The sequence below is a fragment of the Pteropus medius genome, unplaced genomic scaffold (assembly GCF_902729225.1).
Source record: "Pteropus medius unplaced genomic scaffold, Ma_sr-lr_union100, whole genome shotgun sequence".
Taxonomy (NCBI): domain Eukaryota; kingdom Metazoa; phylum Chordata; class Mammalia; order Chiroptera; family Pteropodidae; genus Pteropus; species Pteropus medius.
In genome coordinates, this window is record NW_024341754.1 from 76,088 (window position 1) to 96,506 (window position 20,419).

General features: G+C 39.5%; 1 pseudogene; it reads left to right on the top strand.

Annotated features, from left to right (window-relative positions):
- Positions 1-6,689: 6,689 nt before the first annotated feature.
- Positions 6,690-6,808, top strand: LOC120594150 (uncharacterized; annotated as a pseudogene).
- Positions 6,809-20,419: the final 13,611 nt, after the last annotated feature.

The window sequence follows — 20,419 nt, forward strand, 5'->3', positions numbered from 1 at the left end:
CTACCTCCTAAATGTAACTTGAATGTCTTATTTTTCTCAATCCCCACTGCCACTATCTTGGCCCAAGTCATTGTTATCTACAGTGTAGACTTCTGCAGTAGCTTCCTCTAGTGGCAAGGCCATTGCATTGCAGAGCTCCAGTAGGCAACATTTACGTTGTAGCCTATGTAAGCACACCCCTTGAGCACACTCTACCTGCACAACAGGTTACAATAGGAAGGGGTCCTTGGAGTCGTGCAATGTCGCCCAACCTCTGCTCTCCCTCCTTTCTCCCTCTTGAGAGCTATTTTCTCTTTGTTATTTATTATTATTTCCTTTTGTCATTTGTTATTACATCATTTCTCTTTGTTATTTATTATTATTATTGGAGTATTTCAGGTAAATAGAAAAAATAAAGTGATATAACGTGCACTTACACATTCATCACTCAACTTTTTCATATTTTAACATTTCGCAAAAGTTTTTGGAGTTAGGTAACCTAAATATTTACCATGAAATATATCACACATAGGGAAGAGTAAATATAATGTAAATGAACAGTTTAAAGGACAAATATTCATGTACCCACCATTCAGCTTAAGAAATAGAATATTTCCAAATGCCCTTAAAGCCTCCCATATGCCCCTTCTACAACAGAAACTCTGCCACGTCACCCAGAAGTAACGACTATCCTGAATTTTGAGATAACTGTTTTCTTGCGTTTCTTTATATTTGTAACAGATATGTACAGATCTTTAATGTTTTGCTCCATTTTGCCTATTTTTTGACCTTTATATAAATGGAATCAATCTGAATGCATTCTCTTGTGATTCGCATTTTTGTTGTTGTTGTTTAGTAATAGGTTTTGGGAGATACCTCTGATGTTGCAAGGGGACTGAAATTCACTTATTTTCACTGCTTTTCAATCCCATACCTCACACTGCAGCCAGAGCAATCTTCTAAAGATGTACAACCAACATCACTCCACTGCATAAAACCCTTCAGTGGCTTTCCAATACTTAGAATAGAATCGCAGATCCCTGATGTGGCCTATGAGCCCCACGTGATCTGGCCCCACCTCCCTCTCGGGTCTCATCTCTCTCCCTAGGCTGAGGCCCATTTCCTTGATGTCAACAAGCTTTTCCTTTCCTTCTGGACTTTGCACACACCTAGATTCTTCCTGTCACTCCTCACCTGGCTAAACTTGCTGATATTTCAGGTCTATGATTAAACATCCCTTCTTTAAATGGATCTTCACTAACCTCCCAACGTAAATTAGGTGCTTCTTGTTTTGCTTCCTTTCCACTCGATTTCTTCAAGCACTTACCGTAGTTTTGTTGTATATTTAGTTGTGCATTTTTTATATGTATTTAATGTTTGTCTTCCTTAAGTTGTATTGAGGACAGGATCACATATGTTTTGCTCATAATGGCATATCCAGTCCTAGCAGAGCCCTGGTGTGTAGTAAGTTCCAAATAGTCACCATTCGATGAGAGTTGAAGCCAAGAAAACTTGATGTAGTCAGGACAAAAAAAGTGTCCAGCTCATGTATTCTGGGACGATTCTCTGCTGGATAAAAATTGTTAAAAATGAAGGTGTCAAAGCATGCTTCAAGAAAGCCTGTCAGGCTCAGTGTGATTGGAGTCAGATGTTAAGCTTTTGTATTTGTCCTATATGCTGACCCAGAGAAAGTGACCAGGAGGCAACTTAATGGAATGAGTGCTGTGCTATATTTTAAACATAAAATATATAACGATAACTAAAACTTACTGAGTCCTTACTTGTTCAGGCATTATTCTAAGTGCTTTGCATGAATGAATGAATTTAATTCTCATAATATCCCTCAAAGAGCAGTAGTTCGTTATCCCGGTTTTTACATATCAGGAAACTGAGGCACAGAAAGATGAAGTAACATGCCAGAGCTTACGCAACTAGCAAGTGGCAATGTGGACCCAGGCAATGTTACTCCAGTGTTCTTTGCCACTATGCTATATTGACTTTTAATAATTTCATTCAGTGAATATTTGCAGCAAGAATAAACAATGGTTATACCAAAGTTCAGTCAAAGTGCTATAGGCCTCTGGAATGAGAGGATTTTCGTTCTATGTATGGCTGTCTACTGCAGCGTTTCAGACTTGAGGAACAAGCATGGGAGGACGAGGCTGTTCATGACGCGTCAACAGAGCATGAGACACATCAGGGATGGGGATGCGATTTGGTGTTGGACAACAGGTATATGTGAAGGAAAGGAAAGATTGTAAAGATAGACCGTTGCCAGAATATGGAGGGTCTTGAATGATATTTCTGGAGGTTTCTAAGTTTTAAGCAGTGCTTCAGCTTAAATAAATGCATTGTCATATTGAATACATACAGGATCCTGTTCCATCAACAACGGGAGCTCAGATGTTGCAGGTGAGGGAGACAGAATGACACTTCTCCTATCTAGTCATAGCTATTTCTTTCCATAAGGGTTGAAGGGCCCTGGGATTCATACATAGAGAAATGTCTGATGGCTGGGGGAGCCTCAAAGGAGGCAGATTGCAGGGACAGACAAGAAACCCAGATGAGAATTTACTGTACGAGATGGAGTTAGGCAAAGAGAACCAGGATCATCAGTATTGGTGTCTTGGACCAGAGGGAAGGCCTGGGTCTGGGAGGAGGGTAGCAGGTGACACTAACATTCATGGGAAGCAGATCACCTCCTAGAGTGTGTGCACTATAGGAGAGAAGGGCTGTGGACACTGTGAAATAGACACACTCAAATACATCGTCGCAGCCTGAGTGTGACTGGTGGTGAGTTGCGGCCCTCAGTGTTCTCAAGTATCTCCATCATTGTGTGTCGTGAATTCCCAGCTCAGCCACACCCAGAGGGCACCATGGCCAGATTACAACTATCCCAGTCCCCCAAAGACTTTTTCCACCCTGTGCCTGTCCTTCTCCCACCTGAGCCAGCCCCGCAGGGAGCCAGACGTCACAGAATGAGTAAGGGAGAGAGAGAGGAAAAGAACAAGGGGGAAAGAGGGAAAAGCCAATCAGAACCCCCTTTCTGGGTTTCAGGTTTCTGAGCCTGAGTCAGGACTGAGCCAGGAGTTGGGGAGAAAGTTTAAATTGAGTGAGATTAAAGATTTGATGTGAAATTGGACCAAACTTGTTAATACCTGGAAAAGTCACTAATGACTGCAAGTGACTAGAAAAGCTATCGGATCTAGCCAAGGTTTCGTTAGAGTTTAGAAACTGGAGATTCAACTTAACATGGAAGAAAGGTAGGGTTATGAATAAATATCGTGCTTTTCTCCTGCAGCTTGCACCCCACTAAGACCAGCATATTCAATAACCAGTTAGAATAAATATCTCCAAATGGCTCCCCACAAATGTTATACCAAGTTCCTCCCTCACCACCAAGGTGTGCAGTACCTGCTTTCAGAAGAGAGGTTATTGATATTTACACACTGGGAGACATATCTCTCCTTTGATACCCTAATAAAGTAAATACAGTAAAATACAAAATTAATTTTGTTCTTGAATACCTCCAATTGATTACTACAGGCTTCCTGACATCACGTACTATTTTAAATGCCCATGTGTTATCCCAAAACCCAGCTTCTAGCATCAAAGTCTCAAGTTATAGAGACTGTTTTATATTCCAGATAGGATATTCTCAAGTACTAACTTGAGGTGTTAAAGAAGATTCATTGCAAAAATAAATATCTATTTTTAACTTAAGGGCATTTGTACATTTTTTTAAAATCTGGTAATTGATGCTATCATGTAAAGAGCTAAATAAGTGCATAGGTATATTAAAATTATGTTGTCCACAGATTATTTATTAGTTAACTCTAATTTATATTGGCTTAAGGTCTGAAAATTAACTAAGGATCTAGAAACTATAATTTAAGTTGACATGTTAAGCCATTTGTTGAATCATAAAAATTAATCTTTTATAAACACATTACATATTATCAAGTAATGTAGTTGAACACATAATTTTGCAATTTTATAAAGTGGTGTTAATTTATTTGACCAAAATAACTGATAGAGGAAACTTAGGAAATTCAAATTAATTAAGCTTTTCATGAGAAAATAAATTCAAGACTTTCATAACCTGGAATGTTATATAAACATTTTTATATAGTAGAAGTCAGGGAGAAGATAATAGAACTGCTTTTAAATAAAAATTGTTAAGTCAGTTTAATTTATCCAAAGACACATCTTGATTATAAATATTTTCTTGTGTAATTATATAACTGATATCAAAACTTTAAAGTTATTTATAAGATACTTACTTCTTATAACATAGTAACAAGACCATTAATTAAACTCATAGTTAAATTCGATTTTTTATTACAGCTTTGCCAAGAAACATTTTTTTGAAGAACTACATATTTAAAGTACAAGAAGCAGAAAAATAGTTTCAGAAATCACTGAATTTCTTGTTCTTCCCATTTATAAGTGCTTCTTATATTAATATTGTTTTTAAAAGTCAATTATAAGAAAAGTTTATTCTTTTAGATTTTTAAAAACTTTTAATTTTGAAATTATTGCAAAATTTCAGAAAAATCACAAAAATAATACAGAGGGTTTACATGTGCCCTACGCCTAGCTTTTCCTAACATCTCACAGAGCCATAGTATGATGCTCAAGACCAAGGCATTGACATCAATGCAACAGTGTTAACTGAACTGCATAGCTTGTTCAAATCTCACCAGATTTATCTGACCCAAGATCCAATCCAGGATCCCATATCGCGTTTCGTTGATCTCTCTCCTTAGTGTCCTCTAGCCAGTTGCCTTTCTTGATCTTTCATAACTTTGATACTTCTGAAGAGTACAGCTCAGTGATTTTGTAGAATGCCTATCAATTCGGGTTTGTCTTATGCTTTCTCATGATTCATTTGAGATTACGCATTTTAGCAAGGATACTACAGAAGTGATGTTGTGCCCTTCCTGGGCCATCTCAGCAGGGGGTACATGATGTTAATGTGTTGCATTACTGATGATATTAACCTTGATTTCTTGGTTAAGATGGTGTCTTCCAGATTTCTCCACAGTAATAAAAATATTTTTCCCTTTGTAATTCATAAATACCTTTGCACAGAGATATTTTGAGGCTAAGCAGGTATCCTGTTTCTCTTTAAGCTTTTGCTCACTAATTTTAGCATTGAGAGATGGATCTTGCCTGCAACAATATTACTCTGGTGTTTGCCTAATGATAATTTTTCATTTCCCTCACTCCTCCTAATTTATTAATTGCATTTCTGTTCCTCTTCACTCGTGTATTTACTCAATCATGTATTTATATCACTATGGACTCATGGACATTTATTTTATTCTATGGTTTATAATCTAACACTGTCATCACTTATAGTCTTGCTCAAATTATTTCACCTTTGGCCATTGGCAGCTCCTTCAGGTGGGCTTTTGTGTCCTTTCAACACACCAACATATCTCTTCCCTTTTTTTTTCAGTACTTTTTTACCTACTGTCTCCACAAGACATTCCAGGCTCATAGTATATTTTTCCTGTCCCAGTCCTGGAATCAACCATTTCTCCTAAGAGTCCTGGTTTGTTTTATTCATTTCTTTTATTACTTCTGGATTTTGAATCTTGGTTAGAAAGCTGGCTCTAGGGTCTAACTCCTTCTCGCCTTATATCAGTGAGACACAGTGAATGGGTTATTCCATCTAAATAATCACAAAGACTTTTGCAGGAAGTCTAATAGAAATGTTAGAGTGAGCATTCACCTCCAAGTCCTGTCCTTCTGGAGGCTCCAGACATTGTAAGGACAATATGTCTTCTCATTAATCCTAATCATCTGATGGGTAACTTTTGACACCCCACCTCCCAAAGACAGACATTGAATCTCAGAGACTTTAGAGCCTTAATTAACATTCATAAGCAGAAACATTTTCCTGATTGTAGCATCAGGTCCTCAGCCCCTTCCCAGGCCAGACTTGGCCTTTTGTTATGCTGAGCCCTGTTCACACTCTTTTCAGAACATGCCTCAGAGCTTAATAAATGATGCATTTCAGAGCTATCTACTCCTTCAAATTAAAGCTTTAAATTTTTTTTCAATTACACTTGATATAGAATAGTATATTAGTTTTAGGTGTACAATATAGTGATTAAACGTTCCTATAACTTACAAAGTGATCATTCCAGCAAGTCTAGATAGTACCTTATTTAAGGAACAGGGTCAAATTCTTTTGCAGAATCTCTATTCTCTGGTAAGCTCTGTAAATGGAATGGAGTTGTTCCTATGTGGATATGTTATTCTCTTGTCAAAAAAAAAAAAATACTATGGATGATATTGTTCTTCCAGTTAGCTCAATACTAATCCAAATGAGAAAATTAGTACCTAATAATGATACATAAAAAAGATCTATTTCCAGCCTTAATATTCACTTTCACCATTACACTAAACTAAACCAGAGTTCCTGGAAATACTTATCAAGCTCACCAAAAGCCTGGTGAACATAACCCAATGATGTTTTAACAGTTTATATCAAGATTAACTATTTCTGGTCAATGTTACCCAGTTGCGGGCTTTATATATGTCTGCCTCCTGACCCTCACAATAATATTAAGTTAACATACAAGTTTGCAGAGAAATTAAAAGCCAAGAATATACATCTTATTATATAATCAGTTTTTGTCCACAGAATCACAAAAAAAAGTCTATGATAGATCAATGAGAATAAAAAATAATCTTTTGTCTACGGCTCTGCCACCCTGAACAAGCTTGATTTCATCTGATCTCGGAAGCTAAGCAAAGTTGGGCCTGGTTAGTACTTGGATAGGAGACCATCTAGGAAGACCAGGTGCTGTAGATGTAAAAAATAAAAAATAAGAGACTGTAAACTGTCAAAGTCCATGCAATCTGTGAAGTCAACCAAGGGTTGCCTCACCCAAAAAATAAAAATAAATAAAAATAATCTTTTGTTGTGCTTGGTTCAGTTCTCTACAAGATGAAAAAGAATATAGCAATGGAAAATTTCTTATATGTCTAATGTCTATTCACAGTTTCATTTAATCAAATATTGGTAATTTTATTATTGAAACTTTATATCATACTTACTCAATTTTGTTTCTAACTCTCTTACTGGGTATTAATTTTTAAATATTTTAATTTCTTTTTTCTGTTTTTATTTATTCATTTTTACTGTTTTTAAATGACCTATCTCGGATCCACCTTTCTAACTTTAACCTTTGGGATATTAATTTTGCTTATTGATTTAGGCAGAAACAGCCTTTTAATGGTTTAGATTATTTATATTAAATCTAGTATTTGGTACATTGGGTCTTAATTCTTTCACTGTATAGTAGACATCTTTGTCTCTTTGGTTATGGGCTATATTTTCTACTTTATCATTTAAAATGTTTTGGAAGACAAAAAAAGAATATTCTAAAGCCACATGTGAATATCTTAAAACACTAAGCACTCTAGCCCCTCTTTCCCTAATCAAAGTACGCTCCACTTCTCTTTGTGGAAAACAAAGGATACTACTCTTTTTATCTATGTTGATTTCCCATTCATAATTAAATCTGATAATTCTCACTTTTTTTCTTTCATGTTTCTTTAATGCTTTCTGTATCTTACTTTTCTTCAAATAATTACACTGGTATCAAAAATAACCCTTCTACAGTTACTTCCTTACTTCTTTAACAGTAATTGGTATCAATAATTTTCATGGGGTTCATTTTTTATCCATTATCCATTCAAATCTCTTCCTCTAATTTTAGCTTTGCATATTACATATTGTAGCTTTGAGCAATCTTTTCAAAAAAGGCCCTTGGCTGCCATATTTTTTGAAATTGGGTATGTCTGAGAATGTCCTTCTGTTGCCTCCCTATACAAATGGCTTGATGTGGTCCATTATTTTTGAATTGCAGTTTATCCCTTCCATAGAAGATCTCATTGCATTGTCATCTGGCATTGCTCATTGCAATGGAAAAAGCCAAAGCTAGTCTGATATTTTGCTCTTTGAAAATGACCTACTTTTTCTGCTTGAAAACTTGCAGAAAAAAAGAAACTTCTTTTTTTCTCCTTATAGTTTTACATTTTTATGAAACTGTCATGGTGTTGCTTTTGTTATTGATTTTGCCTAGGATTTTGGAAGTACTCTCTGCAATTTTTTTTTTCAAATATAGTATATTTTCTCTGAGTATTGATTTTGATCCTTTTGTCAATTTTTTCACCTTTAAAAAGTCCCTTTTATTTGGAAATTAGGTCTCCAAATTTAACAATTTCTCTTGAATTATTTTCTTATTTTTTTTCATTCCTTTTCAATTCTGACTATTGTAATTATGAATAAGAGGAGAGGGGGATAAACAGATTTTTTTAAATATGTAGAAACTGCACAGAATGACAATTGTCAAACAGGAAGACTTTCTTTAAAGAATACCAGTTGAGACCTATGTGGCTGAATCGGGAATGACATGGGCAGCTGGACCATTTCATCCATTTTCAGAACAGAGGATATACAGGTTCCCCTTTGGTGAAGGTGGTGAGCAACTGTAGCTAATCATAGAACAGGTGGAATCTATCACAGATCTCCCTTCTCTAGAGTTTTTAAAGAATCCTTCACGTAACCTGCAAAATATGTCAGACGTAGTTAAAAGACAACAGTGAATAAGTTCTTGACATGAGCTGACGATCCAAAGAGGTCTCTGGAAGTTCAGTTCAAGTGAAGTGTGTGAAAAACATGACAAATGAAGGTGTAAGTTACAACAGCATTTCTGGAGAGAGGGAGAGTTTCATCAGTGAGGATTATCCTGGCTGTTATTTTCAGGACTAGAGATTCCCTGGAGCAGATGGTTGTGACCTAGGATGCCCATCCATGGGCAGCAGGATTTCATCTATCTATTTGGGATTCAAGGTAAGCCCTAGATCTAGATCCTAGACCAGCAATCTGTTCAGATTCTAGGCATGGGAACCAACAGAGGACCTGGCTAAAGGGCTGCACCAACCTGAAGGGGAGGAAGGGTGACAGGGGAGCTGGCCACGTGCCCCTGTGGACTGGCAGGGATGGAGATGTGGGAAATAAAATGGAAGTGGCTGGGCTTACGAAGATGAATTAGGACTGAGATGTTAATGCAGCACTTGCCTCAGTGGGGACTGACAGAGAAACAAAATGGGACTAAGACTGTAGATAGGAAATTAGCGATCCCTGCCATCAGGAGCTGGGAAATAGAAGTCTTTGGGAGCACAGTGGCCATTTTTATGAGTGTGGAAGGATCTATCCCATTTTTCTTTAATTCATCTTTCATCAAAGTTGTTTGACAAATGCCTTTAGTTATTTTATGTCTTTTCTACATCTAGGCTTCTGATCTGGCCTTTCTTCTGTGATCAATCAGCAGACTGGTAGTTATGAAACAGATACTATAATTGTTGTAGAGATCTTCTTGAGGACATTGTCAATGACATATGTCTTTCCATTTGTTAGAATCACTTAAGAAATTCTTTCAAAGAAAAGTATGACTTCAGAGGAAGGACCAGCCCCTTGTGGTCCTATTTACCTTGCATTTATTGATGCTCCCAACACATAAATCTGTCCATTCTTTGTAAACTCCAAGTTTACTGAGCTCCTCTTTCTCATCTAAAATCTTCTCATTGGAGACACAGAAAAGGTGGAAATAATTTGAGCTCAATTAATTATGGAGCCTAAAATTTCCAGTTCCTGCAACTTTCCTATGGACGTGATCTTAGGTGGCATCCCTACATTTCTGTCCCTTCAAAATACTTTGAACATAAGTAAATACTGCTATTTTCATCAAGAAAAACATTTTGCTAAGTTTTTCTCCATGTACTTATTCTGAGATTCCCGTTCGCCACTAAGTTTTTCAAATTCACTCATTTTTAAATGGACTTCCAATTTCCTAAGAGGCCATTATATATCGTGCCATTACTTTTCTGCTGCTTTCCAAACAGCTAGGTAACTGATTCGATGGGAAAATTATTTTGACATCTTATCTTTAATCAGAACATTAAATTTCCTCCTAATCATAAAAAGTGGGTCTTAGTCATTTGCGTGTTGCCCTTATTGTACTTTCTCCTCTAGACCCACAGTGAAAGTTTGAAATTGAAGGGACACAAGAGATGTGGACTGCATATTAGAAACTCATTTACCACATCAGTCTGAGGTTTGCTCCCTCTTGTCTAGAGACTCAGGATCATTAGGTATCATCTATGTAGACCCAAGGAAACCGTTCTAGAACTAGAAAGATGCAGGATAATTTTAAGAACGAAAACAAAAGCGAAACTTCAGCCTTTCCTGGGATATCACTGGCATTTATGGGAGCACTTGCCCCCCATTCCTGAGGAACTCTGCTGTACTGCTTTAGGATAATCTTTGAAAGTGACTATGTCATAGAAGTGCGTTTCTAGCAATCAACAGCTAAAATTACCTGATGGGAAAAAGGTCTTCTGAGGGAAGCTAGGAGGTGGGACAGGGGATGAGACAGGAGCAGACCAAGCTCAACAAGCCTCAATTTGTTCTGTTTTCAGTGTATCAGCCACCACCATCTTCAACAGGAGTGAATGGAAGAGAGTGCAGCAAAGGTATGCCCAAATGCAAACCAAATGCCATTCCAAAGTGCAAATCAGAATTCAGCGAGTTCTTATAATTCAGTGTCCTATGGTATTGTCTGAGAATAGACTGTTCTTTGATGAAATTGTCCCCATTTTCACATTTTTCCCAAGTCACCTTCCCATGCCCAAAACTTGTGGAAGGGCACAGCCTTTCCTCAATTTCTGATTGACTTGAAAGTTTTAACTAGTGCAAATACAGCTGTACTCCTTTAGAAATTACTTAGCCCACTTTCTCATTTGACATATTAAAGGAGTGAGGCACAAAGAAGTTCACTAACTAGCCCAAGGTCACTACTCGTTGAGTTTAGAACCACCAATCTTTGTACTATACCATCTGCCCCAACATATCCCAGACATGTATATACTTATTTTTTAAACTCTTGTTAAAACTTGAACCACTGACTGTCTTCTGACTGCCCGGCACCTTTGAAGATTCTTTTAATGTTTAGAGAATTTCTGACTAATGAGTCCCCACCCCTGACTCCAGTCTCTCCAGCCAGAAAACAAGTTCCCCTGCCATCTCTGCATTGGCTCCACCAACCAGAGGACCCTATGCAAGACTTCTATTCAGAAGTAAATGAAATAGTCACTGCACATATTCCTTATTTTGCCACTACTGTGGTTGCAGAGACAACTGACTTTCAGAGGTTGTGGTGGCCTCAAGGTTGGGTTCCTGAGAGAAGCATGGCACTGATGCGGGATGAAATTCCTCCTAGACAATAAAAGTCTTCCAGTCTCCTTCAGTCACAAGAATAGTCTCACTTTAGTAATTAACTGGTCCAGTCCAACATAATAATAAAAATTCTAGACTCTGTTCTCAACAAAACTTCTTCCTTTTCCAGCTAAAATCGGATTCACACAGAAGCACTTATAGAGGAGGCTGAGTGGTCCTCTTCTCTCTCTTTCCCTACCTCAGGCTTCTCCCCAGGCTGCCTCTGCTCCTCCAGAGGGCGTAGAGGCAGAGGAGGGAAAACACTCATATAGCCAGCATGGATGAATCTGATGTTGGCTTCCTCTGGCCATGGCACATATTTAAAGAGATCTTATATTCAAAATGTCCAGAATAGCATATGATAGACATTCAGTAGACATTTGTATTTATTTTCATTAGCTGTCTCTTTGATATTTTCCATCTATTAGACAGTAATGAGAACAGAGACTATGTCTCATCTTTGTACTGTAGTCACACATTTGATTATGATGTATCCTGTTAGGCTCAGTGATTACTGGGCTACTGATGAAGTCATCATGATTTAAGCCCCTTAAAAAATCACTCTCTGATTGTTTGTGCATGCATGGTCATCTTAGTGGAAGCACAAGCTTCCTAAGCAGAGAGCATGTTGTGGCAGATGGATGGCTTTCTACCAAAGTCTCAGATTCCCCTTTCATAATGTAGAGTTATCACTACAGAGTGCTGCCTAGCCAGGACCAACATTCCCTAGACTCCTTTGTATCTATATAGAACAATGTGACTGAGTTCTGGCCAATAGAAGTAAGTAGAATTGTTGATTGACACTTAAAACCTTCACAGGTGATTCTCCGTGACTTCTCTCCCCTCTTGGCTTCCCAGATATTGGTGTCAGGGTTAGCTTGGAAGTGACCTGTTGAAGATGTCAGAGCCTCAGAGCCTCCATCGGCCTGAGTCTCTGAATGATTCTGTGGAGCAGAACTACTTTCAGCCTCCAATTGGACTTTATATAAAAAAAATAAACTTCTACCATATGCAGTCAAGGGGTCAGCAAACTTTTTCTGTAAAGGGCCAGATAGTAAATATTTAGGTTTTGCAGGCTACATGGTCTATGTTGCAACTACTCAATTCTGCCATTGTTGTGTGAAAGCAGCCATAGCCAATACCTAAATAAGTGAACATGGCTGTGTTCCAATAAAACTTTATAAAAACAGGCAGCAGGCTAGATTTGGGCTATGGGTGGTCGTTTGCTGACCCTTGTATTAAATCATTACAATTTTGGAATTTATCTGTTATAGCAGAATACTACATTAATCAATTCACTTTTCTTATTCAACCTTGTATTAATAGTACCCATTGTGATGCCAGGCACAGGGTAGATATTCCATGATGAATGAATGGAGAGTCTTGAAACATAAAGTCCAGAGTTTTAAAAACTGTATGCCTCAGGCCTGAACATGGCCAGGAACTCAATGTAAGCTTGCATAAAGCTGGGAGCCACAAAATGTTGTCTCATTCGTAAAGGATAAGAAAAACTCCCTCCAATGCCTCTCCATTGTCCTTAAGACTGGGTCCAACATCCTCGGCTTGACATTGAGGGATTTCTTGCTCCGGCTTCAGCTCTATCTCATTTCCTACTGCTCCTTCTTCTTTGTGTCTTAGCCCCAGGTATACCAAACCCAGTTCCCTAAATGCATTGTGATTTCACACGTGACATTTCCCCTGTCAAGAATGCCATTCTCTTTCTTGTTTCCCTGGCTTAACTGCTGTGCATTTCAGCCTTCGACTCTTCTTTTCTCACTTAGATGAGGAGGCGAGGCCATATGCTTATCCTCCATATGGCCACAATTACAGCACTTATCACACTCTGACATGTCAATATGTCTATTTACCTACTAGATTGGATGCATCCTGAGGTCAGGAATTAGTCTATATTTCATATCCCCAAACCCTGTGACAGCATTTGACACTTATTTGGTTCTCAATAAAAACTGGTGAATGAATCAATGAATTAATAAGAATCCAAGATTAATGAGTGCAGCAGCAACTATATATGTTGAAGAGTTATATTACTCTTGGCACTTACAGATATTCGATTCAAAAACACTACCAACTAAAAATGATATGTAATATATATCAATAATAACTTAGATTTATATTTCCAATAGTCAAAGCATCCTCAATTGCACCTTAGCCTAGAGCAGCACAGGCAGTTGGACTTGCCCAACACAGAGCGAAGTGGAAAAGCTCAATTCTTAAACAATTTGGGCTCTGCTGATGGCACATGTATCCTCTAAGAAATACACAACTATGTATGTGACACAGGTTTTCCAAAAAAGTTCCACTTTCAAGTGTTTATTCCATTTTCCCCACAAATAAGCATACACTTTTCAAACCATGTTTCTATTCTGTTTAAGAAAATGTGATTGTTGTTAAATATCCAATTCCAGCCCTGAATGGTGTGTTAAGTTCATGATAAACAGACATATTTAACCACACATCTGACCTAAAAACATTTTTTAAATTTATCCCTCATGAAAAAATTTAGAAATGTGACAACACCTAAAAAATATTAAAGTCTATATCTCCATTTAATTACATATAAGATTCAGCCACAGTTGTTAAAGTTGTACTAGTAAAGATGAGTAAAATGCCTTCCTTAAATTTGTGGCTTTTGAATCAGCTGTGCATTTTGGCCAATTTGGCACAAATTGGCTAGTTTTTTGTCTCTGACCTGAAATCATCATGGAAACTTTGACCTCACTTCTAGCAAGAAAGCTAGAAGGAGGCCTTAAGACTGAGGTATCCCTACTCATAAAGCAGAGAGAGCCTCCGATAAGGATCTGGAGCCCACAGGGTATCATTCAGAAACAGAATGGAAGTTTAGAGACACTCCTATCCATCCCTTCTCCTTTTACACACATCTTCACTTTCTCTTCCCAAAGTCATATAGCCTGTGAACTCCTTCCTGCTTGTTCTGGGCACTTCTGGTGGAGCACTTGTCCCCCTCAGTGCCAAACACATGCTTGGTAGGGTGAGGTGTAAGCCAGGCAGGTGGAGCAGCCCTGGAGCTTAAACTCAGAGGGGTCTTCTCCATCCACCCTCCTCAACTCCTTTCAGGATATGATGAGATGACTATTTGGAGCAGGTGGGTGTTAAGGAGAACAGGTTCTTACCTGAACAGAGATAGCAGGTGGATGAAGGGATAGCTATTTAGTTGGACCATAAGAAGTTGCCAGTTATCTAGATAAATAAATAGAAACATAGATATAACTGATAAATAAAAACTACAAGCATGTACAGTTAGGTAGATACAAAAACGAATAGTGATAGAGGTGGTGAATTAGGTATGTACTGATCAATTACGATATTTATTTTAACAACACATCAGCTTTTTCAGGCACATGTGTGCCTCTTTGTAATAGGAAAAAATGATCTAAGGGAGATCAAGGACAAAGGAACAAGATGGGCAGAACTCTATGGGAGCAATATCAGCACTGGTGACAGCCAACCTCTGCCACACCTGATTCTAACCTGCTCTTGCTTCAACATTTATAGTAAAATCTCTAAGAACAGAACAGTTAGAAATTGAACCATAGAAAATTATATATACCGCTTAGGTATTAATGGTTTTCTTCGTTGTTTTAAAATAATCCATGAGTACATCTTAGGGCTTTTAAAATAGCTCATAAATGTGACGGTTTATAAACTTGCTTGAGCTAATTTGTCCCCCATGGACTCACAGTTATTATTTATTGCTTTCTCCCAAACTGAAATATAAGAAGTATTCTGGGCCATTAGTTAAAATGTATAAACAATTGATCACAGTCCTCTTTTATGGAGTTTCCCTTAAACACTGTATAAACATGACCAGAATAAAGACACAAAGGAATTTGTTTTTGGTCAACGGTTCCTAATGATGTATGGTAAGTACTATAACCAATCGATTCCCTCTCTTTCTATATCCAGTTTTCACAATTCATCATGCAGGACAAACATGAAAGGTAGTTCCTACTTCTAAGAATCCTAGACCACATAAACTCTAAGAATGGTTTACCATCTTCATCTTTAGTAGTTTTGATTCCAAAGTCAATTGTCCCAGAGCACTGGATCTGAGATCTAATCTGTATCAACTGAATCAACATCTGCAGCTCTGCCATAGCACAACAAACTTCCATATCTACACACTGCTGAGGCCCTAGGAGGACAGCTCTGGTTTCTTTACAGACTCGTTGGAGCAGCATTTACCGATTATAAGGCCACATCTAGAGAACTTGAATCTTTGATGTATACTCTGAACTTGATCAGACTTGATGATTTTCTTTAGATGGATAACCAGGTCCTTGAATTCTCTTTCAGAGCCAGATTTTCCAGCATCAGCTGTCAAATGATTGGTAAAAAGCCCCAATAGAAAAAATGAAGGAGAAAAAAGTGGTTCCAATTGCAATACCAGAGAACAAAGTGCCACCACTTTGTCCCACCGATACACACACACACACACACACACCCACACACACACACACTACAGCTTCCAGAGTTTTGCAAGCAGATCCACTCCAAACATCCGTGTCTTCTTTGCTATGAAGATAAAGTTTTTTTTTTTACTTTTAATTTGCGAAGTAGAGCACATATGCAAAGGGAAACCCAAAACAAAAATGTGCAACAAGCACAATGATTATTTCAAGATAAATACCCCCACAGCCACCACCCAGGCCAGTAAACGGACACTGCCAGCACCCCAACAACTCTTTCATCTCCCCTCAAACACCATGCACCCCTTCTCTCTACTATTCCTCCCTCAATATTGCCATTTGACAATCACTGCCTTGCTTCTCTTTATGTTTCTACCACTAAGCACTCAATGTATCCCTAAACACGATGGTTTAGTTTTGCATCTTTTCTTTTAACTTCTCTTTTAACTTTGTGACTGGTTAATTTCACTCGATATTACATTGATGTACATGTAGTCCATGTTACTGTACATTCATTCCTTGTTCAGAAACAGTCCATGTTCATTTTTTTCCTTTTCATATCTGCAAAGTATGCCATCATATGACTAGACCACAATTTATTTATACATTCTACTTTTGTTGGATATTGGGTTGTTTCAGTTTAGGTCTATTAAAAATGAAGTGATACAAGTGCACACATTTCTGTTTTTTATGGATCTAGAAGTGGAATTGCTGTTCCATGAAAAATGTTTCACTTTAGTAGACAGTGCCATACTGTTTTTCACAGTGGTGGCATCCATTTAAACTTCCCCAAAGTGTATTTGCACTCCTGTTGCTCCATATCTTCACCAACATTTGATATGGTCAGTTTTTTTCCTAATTTTCTGGTGTATTTCATTGCCTTTTCAATTTGAATTTCCCTGATTACTAATATGGCTGAGCACCTTTTCATATGTTTATGGGTATTCAGAAATCCTATTTCATTAAGTGTCAAAGTCTTCTCCCCATTTTCTTCTGTTCAGTGGTTGTATTTTCTTCTACTTTGTAGCTTACATTTTTATACTCTTACTAGTGTCTTTTGATAAAAAGTTCTTAATTTTAATGTAGTCAAATGTATTGATTTTTCCTGTATGGCTGGTGTTCTTGCATCCTCTTAAAGAAATCTTTCCCTACCACGAGATAATGAACATATTCTCCTGTATTATATGCTAGAAGCTTTATTGGGCCTTGATTAAGTTGTCCCCAGGAACCTGATTTTTTAAGTCCATTAGGAAGGGATGTGGGTCTTACTTCTCTTCTCGGAATGCTGGCCTCTTTATACAAATTAACACACTCTCTGGGGCCCAGGAATCTTCAAGTTCCACCTATCCATATTATCTCACATATATACAACCTATGGCTACTCTCTCTTTCTCTTTGTCTCATCCCCTCCCCTCTCCCACAAACTTTTCCCAATTCCCTGGTATTTGATTTTATTCCTCCAATAGTTCCCATCCTTCCTCATGTGGTGCAGTCTGTCTCCTTCTCCTGCTTCATCAGTTTTGCATCTCTGCCCTTTGCCCTCACAGACTGTCCCTTTGTGAGCCTTGAGATAACAACCAGAACAGAGGGGAAACTTCTTTGTCTAATTAGAGCCTTAGGATGGACTGCTGGGGCCCCAAAATGTCAGGCAATGAGACACTGCCCAGATTTTTTGTGAGTTGTCCAAGGAGACAGCACACTTTAAACTATCTTGAGCAGGTCATAGATGTGTCCTGGAAGCTTGTCCGGAAGGTGACACTTATGAACACTAACTTGTTTCCAGAACCTGAAGGAAATTCTATGACAAATACTCCTTCCCTCACTCCCCAGAGACCTAGAAAAAAATTTCCTTGGAGCAGGACTGGGCAGGCAGTGAGGCCCACGATGGCAGGCACATTGTAGTAGTAGTGCAGAAATGGCCAATGTCTGAGACAGAAAAGAAAAAATAAAACAATAAGATAGCAGTAGGCTTCGAGGCTTACTTCTGTGACTGGAGAATAATCCCTGAAAACTCTACTGAGTATTTGAGTATGCGGAGAGCACCAGAGATCTGCATGTTAAATTCCTAAATACCTAAAAAGGCAGGAAAATAAAATATCAGCAAGTGCATTGATAATGAAAAAACCTGCGGAAGACATAGGAAGGAGGGACTATTATGGGAAAGAAGAAATAATGTGATGGCTCTAGAATAATTAGAGATATGAGTTTGTGTTTTGTTCTGTCGAATGGTTCTGTTTTGTTTTTCAAGAGCTCTGAAGAGATCGAAGCTGCAGATAAAAGGTGGTTCATGGAATGAGGTGCCCAGAAGGCTGGAAGAAGACAAAATCCCAAGAGATTGTGAAAGGATTCCCCTGGAGAAGGGAGATACGCATCTTCCATTGATGTGTGATCTTTCAGGTAGAAATAGAAGTAAATGCAAGTAAGTTTTGGGCCAGAGTGGGACAAGTTGACAAATACCATCTCATTGCCATTGTTCTCTCTGTGAAGTATGTGGCAAGGTCATTGCTTAGAGTGAACAGAAGTGCAGCTGTTGGAGAAAGAGGGTGGCAGTTTTAAAAGCTATTGGGGGAAATCAGTGAGGGAGCTGGGAGACTGAGTCAGCCAAGGGAGAGGTGTAAGGGAAGGGTCGCAGCACGGCGCTGATGAACCTGTGGAGCTGGCGGTGTGAGCTCAGAGGAGCAAGCAACGGACATTGGACTGAAAGGCACACACACTGTGGGGCGAAGCTGGGAGTCTTGAGGGCTCCAGTTTCTCCGCTTTCTTTGCTCCATGATAGAAAACTGGTTAGGAGAGAGGCCATCACCTTGCAATGGTGACAGGACTCAGTGGCATGTGCTGAGGGGAGCTGGAACCACTAAGATCATTGTGACCTGGAAACACTGAGTGCATCTCACAAAAAGCCAGAGGAGGAGGGCGTGGGAATTCTGAGACCCACCCCTTATTTAACAGCTGAGTCCCGGAAAGGTAAGAACAGTGGCAGAGGAGGGACTCAGCAGAGAGTTCATTCTTAATCCTGGATTATTTTCATGGCTCCCAGGTGGTGAGGGAGACAAGTGGATGGATTTCCTCTTAGAGCCACTAGCCTTCTGAGGGACCAGCTCTTAGCTGTGCTCCTGGGAGACGGAATGTGACATTTAATCACCACTTCCCTAACTCCCCAGGCAAAGACTTTTTCTTTTCCTGCATCTCAGGATGCTCAAGTACTGATGACAGATGTGAAGGAAGGCTCTCTTGGGGATGGAGACGGTGGTGAGGAAAAGGACCGCTGATGCGGGGGGATGGTGCTTATAGGCAAAGTGCCTGTTCATATTTGCCTTCTTCACAAGAAAGCCAAGGAGTTTCAAAACAAGTTTATTGCCAATAAACAAAAGATCAAACTCAGATTTCAGCTCATTATTTGCCCAGCAGCAACTCTGTCCCATCACATGTCATACCCTACACTAGATCTGCCTTAGCATTCTGTCAAACAGCACCTGGTTCCTATGACAACTCCTAGGGTCCTGGCCTTCGTTCTCTTCTCCCATCACCATCTGGTTCCCAGGGTAAAATGCAGTCTCTACGTCCATAGTGGCAGCCCCCGATCATGGTGGTGCACATCAGAACCTCGAGGAGAAGCAGCCACCATGGTGTTCTCTCGGTGAGGTAGCTGGATCTGGAGAGCACAGGTAAGACATGAATCCTGCACAGTCCTCTGGCCTCCCTACCCTGCATGGAAGGAGGACAGAACTGAGGTGTCGGTCCATGCACTAATGAATTCTGATCTTTGACCCTGCTAGCTTAGCCCTTGGGCCCAGCACACCTCCACTCCTGGATCCCACCTTCCAGGCCCCTCCAGGGGTATGATGGGGTTCTTCTTGCCCTCCAGCTCCCAGCTCCTGGGCTGTGCAACCCAGACTTTATAAGAGGAATGGCTGATAAGCAAAGATACCATCAGAGTCCTGTCTACTCTGGGGAGACCACCTACCACTGCCATTCACAGAGAAATTTAAAAGAATTTTGCAGGGCCAGATTACTTTCAACCTGAAAAACTTCAGTGGGTCCATGCTAGATAAAACTGTGAAGGGCAAGAGAGTGCCTTTGTGGGAAGCTGACCCTGCTCAGTGCTGAGGCTGGGGGACTACCCCCATAGAGGACGGGGCCCTGATTCTGTGACAGAGAAGTGAGAACCTGTTGGTCTCAGAGGGTGCAAGCCTGGGCCTCAGAGTGAGGGGCCTGGCTGGGGAAAGCTCAGTGTGGTTTGTGTGGGAGCAGCTAGGAGAGTCGAACCCTCACCACGTGGCTGAAGTAAGTCTGGATGAGTCCTGGCACAGGCAGTTTACTCAGATGCCTTTGGTGCCAACTTCACAGCCAAGGACTTGGTAAGTCCCAGCAGACAGTTTTACTGGTTATTGTAGGCCCTCAGCATTGAAGAAGGTAAATGAAACAGAAAAAGTACACTGCAGGTGAGAGAAGGGGCTCTCGCTCGACCTCCAGGGCTGCAGAGGATGAACATGCTGGCTCTTAAGTGTTTCAGACATTTCTCTCACTCCACCCCAAGGAACAAAATATGAGCAGGAGCAGGATGGAGCCAGGGTTTAAAGAAAAGCCAGGAAGGCAGAGACTATGTTTGCCTATGCTCCAACAAGAGCAAGCTCAGATGCAAGGTCAGGGGACTGGACTGAAGAGACTCAAGGCCAGATCCCTGATGTACCAT